At 39.3% G+C, this 12,406-nt stretch overlaps 1 protein-coding gene and 1 long non-coding RNA gene across 2 annotated transcripts in view; both read left to right on the top strand.

Annotated features, from left to right (window-relative positions):
- LOC104636651 (ribonuclease CL2) overlaps positions 1-12,406 on the top strand; it is a 222,871-nt gene that overhangs the window by 110,723 nt on the left and 99,742 nt on the right. The gene's annotated exons all lie outside the window — the stretch shown is intronic.
- LOC142601717 (uncharacterized) lies at positions 4,253-6,892 on the top strand. The gene is made up of 3 exons (XR_012835288.1): positions 4,253-4,316; positions 4,494-4,636; positions 6,565-6,892. It is a non-coding gene; the product is annotated as an uncharacterized LOC142601717 (long non-coding RNA).

Genomic DNA, 12,406 nt, shown 5'->3' with positions numbered 1-12,406 from the left:
TTCTGTTTACTAGAAATCAGTCAGTCAAACAGATTCTGTGTATTTATTTTATCATAGTGCCTAGGTGATTTGGTTATATCTAGAATCCTGCTGTGCCAAACCAGAAAATGTCTAGATGACCCAAATGTAGTTTTCCCAGTTTTCCTGTCCCTTGCCACTAAAGACCCTGCTAGCATCATTGAACTAGCAAGGCTAGAGCCCTAAAGAGGCAGAGTTAATTATCTGCTTCTGCCATCCCTGGTGAACTGCCATTTCATTTTTCTGTATTTCAGTTTCTACATGCATTGTATTTCCTTCGTCTTTTTTTTTAGTCGTGTTGCTTTGTTTTGTGGGGTTTTTTTTTTCTATATTTCTTTTGACAGTAAGCTTTTCAGTGTAGGAACAGTGCATCTATACAGTACCCAACACAAAAGGGCCCAATCTGAGTTGGAAGCTCTTTGTGTCATAGAATCATAGTCAATATAATCATGCTAATAAATTCTTTAGCCCAGGTACTCTAGCGCACTTTAGCACTGTATTTCACTAGACATAGTTCCTCACGGCACTTATTCCTCAGTATTATTCTGTTTTAGTAGGGATGAGCAGATTAGGAGGAGCAGGATACCCACTACCACCCCTGCGAAACAGTGGAGGTCAGGGTCAGATCCAATTAAGAACAAGAACTTAAGAGATACCAAAGTTAGTAGCCCCTTTGGCTGTCCAGTGCTCTGCCCTCTCTCACCTCAGATCAAGTTTTGCATTGAAATAATCTCCTGTCTTGATTTTCCTGCTTTGTTTAATTATTGTACTGTTTGTACTATTTCTTTTCATGTTATGTCTATTAAGCTACCATTTCTTTTCCTGTTAGCTTGACTGCAAAATTCTTATCCTGAATATTCATGGAATCCAGTACAACCTTCAGGCACTGGTGAATCTCCAATACTGTTATTTATAAAAGATATTTTGTGGACACTAAACACACAGTAGTAAATTTACTGAAGTGTAAAGAGAAAAATTGTTCAATACAATGGAACACTTCAGGAACACATTTTGGTATAGCTCTCAATCACACACAAACATGAAGTTATACTGTCTGTCATAAAAGAACTGAATGTGATAAATTCCATGAACAGTATATTAAATCTAAGGCTCAAAAAGCTAGCCACTTCCACAGAACCAGCTCCAGGCTTGATTTCCCTTTGGTCTTATATTTAACAAATTGCCGTGAAATTATGTGGGTGTTCTTTTCTTTCTCTTCAAAACATAGCTTTTTGAAACGTCACTCTTTAATATTTTCTGTTCACATCCTAATGGATAAATATTCACATCTCAGAATTTCCCACAGCTGGCAGAAATTGGGAGCGCTGTTGATTGTTAGAAGAGAGGCAAAGGACTGCAATGGAATGGCATTATTGCCCCATAAATGTGATCTCATCAAATCAATCTGCAGGTCTGGAAAATTCATAGTTCTTCCATTTATTGCTTCAACACTGTACGTGTTTTGTGGATAATGTGAGGACTTAGATGCCTGATCCAAAACCAGTTGAAGCTGGAGGAATGACTCCATTGTTTTGATTGTAATTCTTTGGAGTATATGTCCTCATCTACTGATACAGATTAAAATAGGCATACAGAAATACCTGTGCGAAGCTCCTGTTCCGTCCTTGCTGCCAGATTACAACACAGGGAAAGCATTCATATTTCTGCTAGTTTTTTAAATGAGGAAACCCAGTCCTGATGTAGAAGGGAGCCTGCCAAATTAAGTGAACAATGCAGCAGCCGAAAGACTACAGAAGAATTTTTACACTGCATGTCTAGATGTAGGAGAACTGAATTAACAGCCTTAGGAGAGGATAAGCAAGACTAGCTTTAAATCATCTTTGTACTCCTCTGATTCCAGGTTGCTCAGCGATCTAAACTGGCTTCCAGCTGGTGCTGAAGTTCTGGCTCTGACAGCTCCTATTTGCTGTTGTGTTGGTTTTGCGTGGCAAGGTTTTGGTAGTGGGGGGGCTACAGGGGTGGCTTCTGTGAGAAGCTGCTAGAAGCTTCCCCTGTGTCTGATAGAGCCAATGCCAGCCAGCTCCAAGACGGACCCACTGCTGGCCAAGGCCAAGCCAATCAGCGCCTCTGTGATAACATATTTAAGAAAGAGAAAAAAAACAGTTAGAGAGCGCTTTTGCAGCCAGAGAGAGGAGTGAGAAGATGTAAGAACATCTGCAGACACCAAGGTCAGTGCAGAAGGAGGGGCAGGAGGTGCTCCAGGCGCCGGAGCAGAGATCCCCCTGCAGCCCGTGGTGAAGACCATGGTGAAGCAGGCTGTCCCCCTGCAGCCCATGGAGGGAGGATGAGGGGGTGTAGAGATTCCACCTGCAGCCCATGGAGGACCCCACACCCGAGCAGGTGGAGACACCTGAAGGAGGCTGTGGCCCCGTGGGAAGCCCATGCTGGAGCAAGCTCCTGGCAGGACCTGTGGATCCGTGGAGAGAGGAGCCCATGCCAGAGCAGGGTTGCTGGCAGGACTTGTGACCCCGTGGGGGACCCACACTGGAGCAGTTTGCTCCTGAAGGTCTGCACCCCGTGGAGGAGACTCACGTTGGAGAAGGTCGTGAAGGACTGTCTCCCGTGAGAGGGACCCCATGCTGGAGCAGGGGAACGATGAGAGGAGTCCTCCCCCTGAGGATGAAGAAGCGGCAGAAACACCGTGTGAGGAACTGACCGTAACCCCCACTCCCCGTCCCCCTGTGCCGCTTGGGGGGGGGCGGAGGTTGAAGCCGGGAGTGAAGTTGAGCCCGGGAAGATGGGAGGGGTGGAGGGAGGTGTTTTAAGATTTGGTTTTATTTCTCATTCCTCTACTCTGTTTTGCTTGGTAATGAATAAGATGAATTCCCTCTCTAAGTTCGGTCTGTTTTGCTTGTGATGATAATTAGAGAATGATCTCTCCCTGTCCTTATCTCGACCCATAAGTTTTTTTTCATTGTACCTTTTCTCCCCTGTCTAGTGAAGGAGGGGAGTGATAGAGCAGCTCTGGTGGGCACCTGGCCCTCAGCCAGGGTCAACTCACCACAGCTGTGTTTTGCAAGAGGCCTTTGAATAAATAGCCTTTTTACTCTTTATACCTTTACACCGCCACCAACAAGGTACTCCACCAATTGCAGAACACTCCAATGATCTTAACGAGCATAAAGTAGGCAGAGCACATGTGAAGACATTTAAAGTGCACAAGAACTACTTTGCTTTTATTGAGATGCCCTAATTAATTTCTATTTGGCTCACTTGCTAGGAAAAGCTGTGCTGATACAGCTCTGTCATCCCTGTTCCAGTTCATCACTGAATTTGCTCCCAAAAATAACAGGAGAAACGCAGAAGACACAGAACTGGAGGCTGTGGTGAAATGTACGCAAAACTTCCTTGTGATCAGACTCTGGATCAGTGTGGACCATATGGGCTCATCATAAATGCACTAGAATATTTGTTAGAATAAATACATAAACATATCTTTTTATTGTAGCCAACAATAGTAATGTAACTGGGAGAAAAATGAGGAATTCGTCAAATGTGTAGTTGACGGCACAAACATGAGAACTGTGATATCAAATGTAAGGCCAGAATTTCTGTGAAATAACAAACATCTCAGTGTGTCCTTTCAGTCTTTTTATTTCTGGGATTAAGTTATTAATGACTGGGGGGTGTTTGGGCCTTTGTTGGAAGCCAGAAATAAACTGGAATGTATAGCAAGTTTGTCCTGACCCTCCCTTTTCTACTGCTACCCCTTGCTTCTCTGCTCTCTTGCTTCCATCTCCCTGTTTCTGTTCCTTAAAACTGCTTGTCCTCATTAGTGATCATGTCACAATCCTTCACCAATGAAAAGTCTTACAAGATAGTCCCTCTAGGGAGTTTCTTATTTTACCATTTCTCCTGTCCTCACTACCCTTTAATAAAAGTGATACTTCTGGTAGCCTAAGAATTTCCTGTTTGAAATAAGCTTTCAAGTAGCATGTGTGTATTAGGGTGACTGAAGACAGAGGTAGTATGAGAACTGGGAGGCCTTTCAATGAACATTTTCAATATGAAAAGATTCACATTACAGGACTCTGGAAATAAGACATTAGACAAATAAAAAAAATAAGTCCAATTGGCATAATTTTTAAACATTTTTACTTGTTTCAGAAGAATCCATTCTTGTTTGTTTGTTTTTTCCTCAGGAGTGCTGTGAACTTCTGGTTTTCCTATTTCTTGGCTCACTGTTTGTATTCTGATATCACTTTGCACAGGAAAAGATTGCCTCTTGAAGAGTTCAGTTACACATGCTGCTCAAGTGATCCTGACAAGGATGAATGGTAATAAAAATTGTCCATCCTTTGAACGTGATTTGGATTACACTGCAGAAATTACATGTCAATATTGGATAGAGCTGTATGGGGGATATACACAAGAAATATAAGGTTATATGTGGACATGATTTGTCATTCCCCTCTTGACACCACTCACTTTACATGCCTGTTCTTTATTTATAGGCAAGAAGCATGCTGACATTTCAATATTCCTTCAGCTCAACAGTTCAGAGTACAGTCACAGCAAGAAAAGCAATATGTGTAACCGTGAATAGCCTGAGATTCATTTCACTGGATTTTCCAAGAATTTAATTTTAAATTGAAAGGTAAGCTGCAATGCTAATTTTACAGGAGTTTGGGAAAGGGGAGGTCAAGTTTTAGGATTAAAAAAAAAAAAAAAAGATGTATGAATGGCATTCATAAAATAATGAGGAGACTGGAAAATGACATACAAAATTCCCTTTACATTTTAGTAGTAATTACAGGAGAGAACAGATGCTGTCCTGTCATGCAACATAATGTTTTACTTTATCTAGTTCTGGGCTTTAATTATATTACTAGGGCCAAAAGTCTATCTTAGCTTATTTCTATGAATTGTGTCTTCATTACTGACAGAAACAGGAATGATCATGTATACACAAACATATGCAAATGTGTGACACAAATAAAAGTTGTGCTGTTGTAATTAGAAGGATGAATAAAGTGTATGAATTGAATTAGGCTTCAGTTAATTTCATTAACATGCCAGGGTATTGTGATCATGGACACATTACAAATATCTTAACAGTGATGATTTTCCATTTCTCATGCCCCCTTTGAATATAATTTTTGTCATATATTAGTAAATCATGAAAATTTATAGTTGTCCCCTGAAAGTTTTCATGTGGTAATGATGCAGAATGAATAGGATACTTCTACTAGTAGAAAACTAAGATATTTCAGAGTAAATAAGATGGAGATTGCATCTTGCAAATACAAGATACTGGTATTTTAAGACAGCAAGAACTATTGCACTCAGGCAAAAAATTCACTACCTGGGGAGAACAGGAAGTGTAATTTAAGTGTTTTTGTTCACTAAACCTGTTTTGAAACTCTCCATGGAAAAATCAGACTAAATACCAAAAAAAGAATCAGAATGGAAACATTCAAGCATGTCACTTTTCCAGTTGTTAATACAGCAGGTGTAATGTTAGCACATGTGAACCTGTTTAGTGCTAAACAGTTACTTTTTTTTTCAACAAGACATTTTTCATCAAGAAACAAAAATAAAAGTTCTGCTAGACTCAGAAATCTCTGGTTCTGCCAACATTATGTCAATATTATTTGGCTTCAGTTGCTAACAACTTGCAAGCTGGAGAATTAATAACCAGACTTAAGTTGCCACCATTCACTAATGAGGCTGGAACGTGACCTGCACACCTAACCAGCCATGAATAAAAAAAAAAAAAAGCTCAAGGCTCATTTACTACAACTGTCAAACTAATGCATTTTCTTTAGTGCTAATCCAAAAAGGATGAGTCTTAGTGCTGCAGCAGTATATCAACACTCAGCCAGTGTAAGCATCAGAGTAAAACAAGAGACAATTTACTCCAGAAATTCTCAATATTTGTTTTCCTTTTGATATGTTTCTAATGTCTTGCCCTGGGACTAGACGATTAACACATATTAATCCCTTTGGAAGGTTGTATTTCCTCTAATTCTGTGAGATGGGACCAAGGTTTTATCTGCATATTTTACATTTTCCTTTTGCAAATTTTTGCATTGCTGTCTCAATCTTAAATCATTGCTTTGCCAATAATAATTGTGTACACCAGAGCTATCTACAGTAGAAAATTCCGTATGTTGCTGCACAGATGAAACACAGAGAAGAGAGTAACTCAAACGTACCTCCTTTACATGCACCTCTCCAATCTGGGAAAAAGAGGAGTGTACTGTAGTTCATAGCTGAATTCTAGATCAAAAACTGTGTTTTAATTATATTTTCAGTTAAATCAGAACATCTCACTTGTTTTCTTTCAACTCAAAGGAAGTCTGAAATTGTTGTCCAGATATAAATTCGAGGCATAACCAAATCCATAGATTTTCAGAATATAATGGCTGTTACAACCCTGAAAGTTTTGTGGAATCAAGTTGTTTCTGAGAGAGCTGCTTCAGGACTGATAGGTTGTTCCTGGCTCCAGCACGGTGCTGAACACACAGCTTTTGTGAAAGCATCCCAGAAACTGATTCTGACACTCTCTTCCTTATTTTCCAGACCATTGAACTCTTACTGATCGGGAATTGAACACTGTAGAGATCCTTTAAACAACTTCTGGCATTCAGACAGCATTGAGAGGAGGGGAGTTCACAGTGGATATAAAAGATTTCTTTCCGTGAAGCAGTTCCCGAACTGATAAAGTTAACCTCAGATAAGCATTTGGGAGATTTGTCCATAAAGACAATTTACTTAGTCAATGGGAACAACCAGAAAGAGTATAGAAAGTACAGGTGAGTGTGTCTGGAGTCCTTTTTGCCCTACTAATTCTTGGAAACAACAAAACCCCATGTTAATTGGAGCGAGGCCCTTTTTGGAGAGAGAAGGAATAGCCCATGCCTCCTCCCAAGGTGTAAAACCCCAGAAAATTCTAGCCAGACTTTTCTCTGCCTTTCATGCTTTCCACACTCCTAAAGCTTTCTGCTCAGCAGCCCCTTGAAGAATGTGGCATTTCCTTTGAGCTAATGAAGTTGCAAAAAGCAGCTGTAAGATTTGGACTGAACGGGCTGTTTCTCCATGAGGAAAAAGTGCAATTCCTTTCTGGGTAAAGGAATAAACATTGTATAAGTAGCTGCAGTCTGAGGAAGGCAGAGGCTTGGGGCAGGCTACAGGAGTTGCAATGTGTATGTGTGGGGGAAGAGTAGGAGAGACTATGGTGACATAAAATGTTACAGAAAAGAAGCTGTGAGGGAAGTCTAAAAAAGTTTGAAAATCATGCCTTAGGGAAAATCTGAGTTGCTTCAGTTTTCAGCTGAGAACTGTTGTGTACAGATCTCACTCAGCAACTGGCTAGCACAAAGTTCTGATGCGAGGTGCGAGTTTTCTGTGAGAAACTGTCCGTGCAACTCAGGATTTTGCCAGCAGTATTTTGCAAAAATGCCACTAACCTTCATCAGACCAGACCTCACTGGGAGCTCCAGACATTTGGCAGACATTTGGTTTTCACTAATGTAACTAAAACAGAAGAAATTTGGTTACTGTTATGCCATCACATTATAAACTTTGTATTTTTTATTCACATGAATCTTTTTCTTTCAAATTATGAAATCCTATGATTATACTTGGTGAATATGGGAAGAAGTTCTGAACCTAGTGAATGTGCATATGTATATACAAAGTAATAAGGAGGAGAAAAAAATAGGATAAAGCCTCTGTTGTTGGGCTATATTGCTAATAAAACTCAACATCAAAGAGTTTAGCAAGAGGTCTGTCATTGACACTAAAAACACCAGATTGCTTTGTAGTAGCAAGGTAGGAATAACATGAAACTGTTTCTGGAAGTCAGAAAAAAAGAATAGTTCTGCAGCTCAATTTTTTAATCTGTCTAAACAGTATAGGTATCTCCTTGATTACTCAGGAGTTGTCAGCTCAGAAACTATAGTTATTTAAGTAAGTATGTGTAATTGGAGTGCAGGACCCCTAAAGGCCTAGCAAAATAGATTCTTGCAAGCATGAGTGTGAAATACAAGAAAATGCTGGTTCATGTCGAGACTTAAGCCTCTTTAAAGCCAATATGGAGGCCCTGATGATGATGACACTTGTCATCCTCTATTCTTCTATTGACATTCGGTGATTAGACTAAGGGCTGTGGTATAAAACTGAAAAAGATGAGACTGATACTATCATGTAGGATTATTTCTAATTTTCCCTTAATTGCTACTGAGGTACGCAGGTCCTTCCTTCTTATCAGATAAATTGAAAAATAAATATCTGAGAAACACTGCTCTAACTTGCTTCATGTTTGCCTGGCTGGCTTAAAATAAGCAGGTGCCATCCAACATTTTGTCATTTTGGTCCTAGCTAAGTACTCAATCAAAGCTGTCAACCTGTTTTGCCATTCTTCAGCTTTCATTAGAAACAAAATTGTTTTAAGAAGCTGTGTGTTGTTGAATGTATGACTGAAAGATAATGTCTGTAACAGATCAAAATATTTTTTTATAGTTGGAAACTTGTAATATTTTATTTGTAATAGTCTATTCTGCATTTTTTAAAAACTTCCACAATAGAGAAATGTTTTTCCATTAGCAAACACTCATTAATGTAACTAGATTGTTACAACCTCATTAATATTAAACTCTTCAGCACTAAACTCACAAATTAGTAATTATCATACAATTGTTTAATTGCAGAATTATCCTATTGCTGAATATTAATGTACCTTTGCAAACACTTCTGTTAAGTGTGAACTGTGTCAATGTTCAGCACAAGAAAAACACAACGGAATTCCTGACTGCTCACAGGTGGTAGCGTGGGGGAAAAACAACAACAAAAAACCAACAAAAAATAGGAGACTGTGAAGATTATCCACCTGCATGTCATATATATTTCTAGTGAAAGGCAGTTTGCATGCATTTCATGGCATGAGAACAGAAGAAAACAAAATCAGAGCTGCTTATGTCTGTAACCAATTTCAGTACTGTAAGAAACATCTAAATTTACCGCAATGGACAAATTTATGACCCCGCTTTACCTTTTGAAAATTCTTTAGGACTCTGTTTGCTGTCTTCCATAAGTTTTTTTCCTTGTCAGCATTTTGCACTGAAGTGCAAACTGCAGCAGAAAAGCTGGACTCTCATCCTGGGGCTAGCATTGTATATTCTTAGGTATTAGACTCACGTGTGTCCAATGTGATAATGCTTCTTACATCATGCTGTTGCCAGCTCACTTAGCACAACATCAACACTGTCCACTGGTAAGTCTGTGATTATGGAGTAAACATTAATACTTCAGGATTCAAACTATGAATCAATTTGGTCTTGACAGCCTCTCTTTCTAAGAAGTGTTTACCTCTGAACCAGCTCTTTTCCCTTCCATATTTTCTCACATTTTTTCTACTTCTTTTCCTCATTCTCTTTGATCATGAAGGCAGTAGGAAACAGATATATTTATTACCCTGTGAGTGATAATATTAATAAAAGAGAAAAATACTGTTAACAGATGTTTGTTAACAGGATAGGAGAAGAAAGGGTGCTTTTAGTCCACAAAAGTTGGAAAAGAGCAAAAGTAACCAAAATTATTAGTAAAACTAATTTAAAAACTGACAACTGTAAGAATCTTCCGTTGAAAAGGTTTTCCACACTTGGCTGCCATTTTTTTGGCAAATTGTGCCATGTTCTCTGATCTTCTGAAATTACTGGATTTGCTGCTTTCATGCAGAGATCCTTCTCATTTTTTGAGAGCAATCTGAAAATCCTCAGTTTTGCATAAAGGTAATTTCCCAGTGTTTCAACAAGAAAGGTTCTTATTCAAGGAAATCGATAATCCTCTAATTTAATCATCTTCATCATAAAGCCATCTACCTTTAGACTGTCATCATACTGATATTCTAGGAGACACAAGCAGTTGTAACAATGCAAGGGCAACCTGCACTTAGCTGGAGACATTTCAGGAAGCCTGCAGGCTCCTGATATGTCATTCTCCAACTATGCTAAAACCCATTGGACCAGCTGAACACAAATGGAGATCAAATTATCCGATCTTGGCCCTCAGCAATGTCAGCTTCCTATACTGGCTATATTGCCAATGTCATTCGTCTATTGAACGAGACCCTTGTTATTTTTGCTCAGAACAAAAATAATGTTGTCATGTCCAAAGGCTACATTTTCCCTTTTCAAAACACTCCTTTTCATCCTTTGCATTTTTTAAAAATCCTTTGTCTGCATTCTTTTGTGGTCTGAGGCTCCTGTATCTCAGCCAAACACTGATACATTCATTGCAGGCTTCAGCTGCTTTGCAGAACCTGAATAGACATTGAGGCTACACGGGCGACTTCAATTAAGCAGTTCTATAGAGCTGATATTTTTTGTTGAAAAACAGTGTCTTTTTGCAGGGCCCAACAAAGTGGCAATTCCAGGGATGCAAATCAGAACAAAATACTTAAAAAATAATAACTGCCAAAGCAGCTAATTGTAAGCATGCAGCAGAGAGTACAAAGACGCATTTACCCCGTTGTTTCCTTCTTTTACTCTACCATTGTGAAATTCCAGGTATGTACATTAGAGCAAAAATGCATATGATGAAGTAAAATTTCAGTGAGAAATTTCCAGATTTTAACAACCAAATTGCAGACTTTTTAAGACAGTAAGGTTAGTTTCTTGCAGAAGTGTAGCTCTGAAAATATACAAAAGTCTTTTTATTCCTACGCACATGTACACAGCAGAGATTCTCACTGAAGTACAAGAATGCAATTATTTTTCCTTCACTCTGCTTGTAAGACACAAATACATTGTACTTTGTGAAGGGCTTTAGAGCAGCAAATGCCACATGCTGATGTGTTCCTCTCAAGTACCTGAGACTACAGCGAGTGCTCTGCTTCTTTTTTGTTTTTCTTTTTTGTAAAACTTTTGCAACTTGCTGCTACATGTACTTTTTCTTCCCCTTTTATTTCTTTTTGATAATTTTGATCAGTTTATTTGCTGAAAAGTAAAAGAGGGTCTTCGTTCCTTCACTTTATGGAGAGAATTTCCTACATGGCTTTAATTCCTGCTGCACTTGAAATGGTTGGGTCCAATTCATCCCCCCCTCCTCTTTCTTTCCTTCTTCCCCTGTACCCGGCAACCCAGCAGAAATCTTTTTCTGTGTGTGTGTGTATTCCAATCTGAGCCAAATTATTGCAAATTACTCTGTCTGGCCTAGGCTATTATTAGACCAGCCAGCAACTGTGGCTCTTTTGATTATTTCAACAGCTGGTTTTGTTGCTCATCTAAAGACCCAGAAGCACAGCTCTCTCCTCCCACTAGAAACTGCTTACACAGATAAAGGGCTGTGTCAGGATCTGTTCCAAGACTACCAAGGTGCATCTGTCATTGCTGCTCAGGAGCACTTCATCAGAGCCCACCTATCTCCTGCAGACTTGTTAAAGTCTACCTCCTTCCTAGGTACTGCCGTTAATTATATACCTTTATCAGGTATCAAGCCAGTGATGTGATGCTGCATTTGACAGAGCAACCCTAAAGCTGTTGATCACTTGCAAATACCAATATAAACTAGAAGTGAGGCACAGCTCACAGTCAGAGTATGGATGAGTGCATCTGGCAAGCACTCACTAGAAAAGAATTACTTGTAAGAAATGGAGCTCTAGACATCCACCCTCTGCCTGTACTTCCTTTGAGTCCTTGCATATCAGCAGATTTTGCAGCTGAGAGAAGTGGAGAGTATGTGAACATACTGTCTTACACATTCCTGCATATTACCCTACGCACACTTATTCTACAGGCATTTAAAACCTAAAAAACACCACTAAGCTTGAATGCTTGTGGCATTTGTACACTGGCAGTGCGAGTACACCTATAGACTACGTACCTGAAGAACTCCAGCTACTGGTAAGCAACCTTCTTTTGGAGACAATGTGCATTATTGAATGTTTTTTGCAATAAATGTTTCAGAAATATGATTCAAATACTTCATGCAATGCTGCCTTGCATTTTAATTTTGTTTAAACGCTGGGAATTTTTACTTGTTTCCAGTAGTACTGATTGGAAACTATTTCCAGTAGTATGTTAGTTATTGCTACCTGAATCTTGTATCCACATATGAATTGTGTCATAGTTTGATCTCTTTCTTTCTGGTGAAATCTGTCCTCTATCAGTTCCAGGCATTTCTTGAATGACTCCTCTAGATCTAAAACTCAGTCACTGTCCCAAGTGCATTGCCCACTGACAGAGCTTGGTATATGACCAAGTGGTACTGTTTTTTTATACATGAGAGATTCTCTTTTGTCTCTCCCACATGCACATACCAGTGATTTCCCTGTCTTCTGCTGTTCTTCCTCATACTTTCCCCATTGGAACTTCTTTTTTGTGTTTTTTGTTGCAGGTGAGGCTTTGCAGCACAGCCCTAAAGC

This window comes from Balearica regulorum, chromosome 4 (genome assembly GCF_011004875.1).
Source record: "Balearica regulorum gibbericeps isolate bBalReg1 chromosome 4, bBalReg1.pri, whole genome shotgun sequence".
NCBI lineage: Eukaryota > Metazoa > Chordata > Aves > Gruiformes > Gruidae > Balearica > Balearica regulorum.
This window is presented reverse-complemented; position numbering and strand designations above follow the sequence as displayed.